The following is a 5202-nucleotide window of genomic DNA, read 5'->3' on the forward strand; positions in this document are numbered from 1 at the left end:
ACCTCAAAAAGCTGAAGGACTCTCCCAACTGAACAATGTTATCAGCTCTCATGCAGTTACCTTAAGACTGCTAGGGGCACATTCTGCACTGGTGCTTACCTGGAGACCTTGGGTTTCCCATCTCCATGACAAATCCAACTGCTGTCTCAAGAGAGCAAGCATGATGTATCTTTCCCATAGGGTCGTATTTGTCCTTTCTATGAAAATCCCATGACATTACACTCAGGAGGCCATAAGTTTACACTGTGAATGATGGGAGTATAACAGCTATAAGGATAGCTGTATTCATTTTCTCATACTATATTTTTTCTTTCAAGAGCTTTCAGTGAGAAATATGAAACTTATGTCACACATAACCTAAATGCAACCGCATTATCTCTTCAACACATTGTAACACAGAAGTTCTGCTTATTCCTATGGATATTTCTCATTAAGTCTGTCCTTTTAAGAGATAAATGTTGTTTTGCCACACCTTACTAGACACCTGAATGCACATTTTGACCTAAGTGCTACAGGCTTCATGCTGACAAAGTTCTCTCCTTGCAGAGTTTTTTTTAAGAGCTTTTGGGTCAGGTTTTATGCCTGTGACTAATGAATAGAAGCTCTCAGTGCTTCCTGTAACATTTCACTCAAGGTTAATCATTATATAGTATGGAGACACCTGAGAAAAAAGACTCCCCTGCCTATACACTCTTCAGAATACTTTAAATGCTAAAATCCTTGTATTTCTCATCAAACTCACTAATTACTTAATTAAAACTATAGTATGTGTCTAATAAGCTACTGCAGAGATTTAGTTTGCAGTAATTAAAACACAGTGAAGCCTTTATAACCTGATGCACCTTAGAATATCCCCTTTTCCATCCCCTTGCTTAAATCAAAAATCTTCTCGTCTTTTATTTTTACTCATCATATCTTAGTTTCCTTGACGGTACCTGCTGCCTCAGCATGTACTGAATTTACATAACATTGGCTCCTGTCCCCTAAACCTCAGTGCAATCCAGCACTGGTTTCAGCCTGCCAGCATCACTTGGTCAGCAGGACACTGATAGGCATTTTCAGACCTAGCTAGAGACAGATAAGAAGATCATAAGCTTGAAGCTTGCTCTCTGCTTGTCTGTTCCCAAACTTGCAGTAGAGGCCTTCCTCAAGATCTGAGAATTGCCTGCTCTTGACAACCAATTCAGGAGACCCTGCCTGGGTTTCACACCTCTGGCAGACATTGACCACCAGTCAAATGAAACCATTTCCAATTCCTCTGCTCCCCAACATACACTGAGGTAATTACCAATCTAAAGGAGCAAAGGGTTAATTGAAAATCATAGGCTCTTTCAGATGGTATCAAGCCTGCAATTCTCCAGAGCATCCTGAAATAGTAATTACTCAGTGAGCACTTTTCCTTGTGTTCTCACCCCCTGAGGGTGACCTTACTCTACAAAAAATGCGTCCATCTCTTGTGTGCTTTATGCATCTTCCCCATGGAGTATGCATTTTATGTAACAGGATGATTAATTCTTCATCTCCATTCCCTTGAAGAGGCAAAGTAAAAGGATTGGGGTGTTGCAGTCGTCCCTGAAAGAGACTTTCATGAGGCTTTGCTTTTCTTTTGTGCTTTGAGATATTGTTATTTAAACAGACTTGTTGCTGGCAAGTGAGAACAGAGGAGGTTTGTGCATGCTATTTGAATATAATTGTTTTTCAACGTGTCTCCTCAGTGTTTAGTGCATGCTGGGCATTACTTGGTACACTGTACTCTGTATCTGTTTTTCATACCACTTTTACCTGTTTAGAAAGCTACAGTGCATCTGGTTCTGGTATTAAAAGATAGCATTACTGACGGATGGGAAATTCAGGACTGTGTAAACTACAGCTGATGCATTGGATTTAGTGCCATTGAAGAGATCCTATTCCTGTGTGCCCCTAGCTAACCTTCCCCTTTTCCTGAACATTTAGCCAAGAGTTTCTTTCATGCATCTTCCTAATTTCAGTCAGAGCTCTGTCTCAGTATGGGAACACTGTCTATAACCTTATCCCATAAAATTAAAGGAGCGATAGATTTAGGCATCTACATTTGCATATTTACAAGTAGCCTGAATGTCAAGGTCAATGTCAATTCCAGTCTTTGAACAGCAGAAAATTTGTAGGTTCCATCTTGGTGTAGGAAATGCTGATTCTGTACACAGAAAAACAGGCGAACCAACCCAACTTGTTCTTTCCCTGCATGGTCCCAGAAACCCATCCTTTCTTTCATAGTACTTGAAATAATATCAGTTGTTTATCCTGGGTCACTCCCTGCTGTAATCAACACACTATTCTTTTTTACCCTTCTTCAACTAACAATACATCTTTAGTGAATCAGTATACTCTCAAACCCTAGAACAGTCCTGGTTTAAGACTACAAAAATTCTGATGAATGCTGCTGGTAGAAGATCCTGCAGATAACCATTCATGTCATAGATACCAAATATACTTGCTCTAAAAAAGTTCTGCAGATGCTATATCTAGACTGTTTCCAATATCTTCTTAAACTTACTGGCATTTCCAAAAGGTAACTCTCAATGCAGGGATGTCTGAACAATAAAAAGTCTTTTTAAAGTAATGAGGGAAATCCGCAGCAGAGCAAGAGCTTTAGTTTAGATCTCCTAATCCTCATTGCAGCCCATTAACCACGATTCTTATTAAAAAAAAAAAAAAACAAAAAAAAAACAAAACAAAACCAACCAAACAAAAAACAACAAAAAGAACAACGAGCAAGCAGAAGACTAAATACATGATAAGTGAATTATGGTAAATTCATTGGAAATTTGTTGTGCTAACTTAACTTCTCTTATTAAACCCTGGGGCCCATTCACTTGTTCTTAGACTAAATTACCTTTTTCTTTCTGCTTTATTTTGATTCAGTTTATTTGTTTTATGTAATTCTGGTACAGAATTGCAAGGAGGTAGCTAGTGCATTTATAGATGCATTACAGGCAACAAATGTGACAAATCTGTTCTATCTCCTTGTCCCCACATCTGGGAAATCTCTGCATTCTTCACCTGGCATGACTTACCACATGACACAGCTCAGTGCAGATAAACATACAGAAATGGGAGAAAAGTTCTTGGTTTGTCACATCAGCTCAGTGTCAGCATTTCACTCAGCCAGGACCTACTCTGGATAGACTCTTCCTGTTACACTTGGATCAGACATCTATGAGCAGTCCTCACTTCAGGTATTGAAAGAGTCTGCTCACTAAAACTCAGGAACACAAAAGCCACCCTGGGCAAAGTGTCCACATTAGATATGTGTCCATTGTGCAGAGTTAAGTGCAGGTCACATTCCACCATGTAAATCTCACTGTATTTATACATTGCATTTAAAGCTTGTTTAGAGCACTGCATCTTCCAGACTTTCCATTAAAAATATCACTTGAATAAATAAATACATAATTTTGAGTTCAAATATAAAAATTTTGGTTGGACAAGTACAGATCCTTTTGGATTTTACTTGAGAACTTTTGAAATAGATTATTTCCACCTCATGACTTCTTCCACTTTCATAAGAGAACACAAAGCAGATAAAACAGTGGCTACTAAGCAAATCATACTGGTGACACTGAAATAATTTTTGAGGATATAATTATGAAAAAAAACCCAGGAGATTTCAGATTTCATTAAAATTCACAAACTCATGAGGTGTTTTAAAACATTGGTACCCTTGTGTGATAGCCCTTCTGGGGGTTTTTCTTCAGTTCTTGTACGGATACTAGGCTGAACGCTTACAGTAAGAAAAATATTAGGCCAAATAAATGAAGGTGACTTTTTGTGAAAGCAACGTTTTGTAAAAAAGCATTGTTAGGATTTTATCATGGGGAGAATGTCTGGTGTGAGGACCAATTTGAGGAAGCTCGTGTTCATCATTACTGTAGTCTGGCCAAAAAGCTGCCCTAAAACCTATGTGCTCAGGACACCAAATTGTGCTCATATGCCAGGCATTTCTGCAGGTACAGTAGAAGAGAGTTTCCTGATGAAAAACATGAGCTGAGTACTAGTTTGAGCCACTTTCATGGGGAGCTGTGAGCAGGGCAGGCATACATAAAATTGACTGGGTCCTGTTTTCAAAAAGAATTTAGGAAAAGGCCAAAGAGCCCTTGGCAAACTTCTTGTTTGGTTAGGGACCAAAAACTGCAGATACAGGCTTCTGAGCACAGGCTTAGCTTTGATAGACCAACTAATTTGAAGGCAAGAATCCATTGACAAACCTGGAGACAAGTACGTACACAATCTTTTGCAGACATGCATTTATGAGGTCTGTGCTATGGTAATGTGGACCAGACACAGATCTTCTAAGAACAAATGCAGTTCTATTGTAGGAATGCTCATAAAGAAGTCAAATTTATAGGAATATTATTAGCTGAAAGGATGATGCATAATTTACCTTATTGTTGTAAACCTTGCTTTATTGTTGTGAAACTTCTCTAAGGCTGTAGTGACCTGAAAGTGGTTAGCAGTTTTGTTATTGAAGCTTGGTTCTAGTGTCAGGGTAGCCTTTGTCCTCCAAATGGGATTCTGCATTACAGAGTGAAAAGTAAAGTAAATTTTCTCATCTAGGAGATTTTTATGTGATGTGTTCAGTGTTATAAATCTTCATTTTAATTTTGTTGGGTGCAAAGTTAGCTTTAAAACTGTCTTTCTTCCAAAAAAAAACAATGGAAGATGTGGTCCTATGACTTTGCAGGACATCACTAATTTATCTGAAGAGGAGTCATGAAAGTTTAAACTGAGGTCCTACACATAATAAATCTAATGGCTGCTAAATAACTCCCAGTAGACAGTCATGAGCAATATTCATGAGGCCCCATTATTATTTTAGAAAACCCTTAGTTGAACTCTAATTGCAGTTCCAGTCATTAATTGCAGTAATTAACATTAAGGACTGTAAAAGCTTAATAAACAGCTTTTCCATTCATACATATGATGCTTATTGTGGACTCAGGTACTTACAGAGCCATACCTGTGGATTACATTTGAAGGAAGAGCAGTCTTCAAATAGAGCTCAACTTGTATGTTCTTCTTTGATATGTGCAGAAAAAGAAATCATAACTGTGAGACTAAGGAGGCTTCTTATCACACTGGTAGCATGGTAGAATTCATCTTTCTATTTGTTCCCATCCATGGTGCTACACTATAGTTTTTTGGGGGTAATGGAGTGTGTAATCT

Source organism: Anomalospiza imberbis, chromosome 4 (genome assembly GCF_031753505.1).
Source record: "Anomalospiza imberbis isolate Cuckoo-Finch-1a 21T00152 chromosome 4, ASM3175350v1, whole genome shotgun sequence".
NCBI lineage: Eukaryota > Metazoa > Chordata > Aves > Passeriformes > Viduidae > Anomalospiza > Anomalospiza imberbis.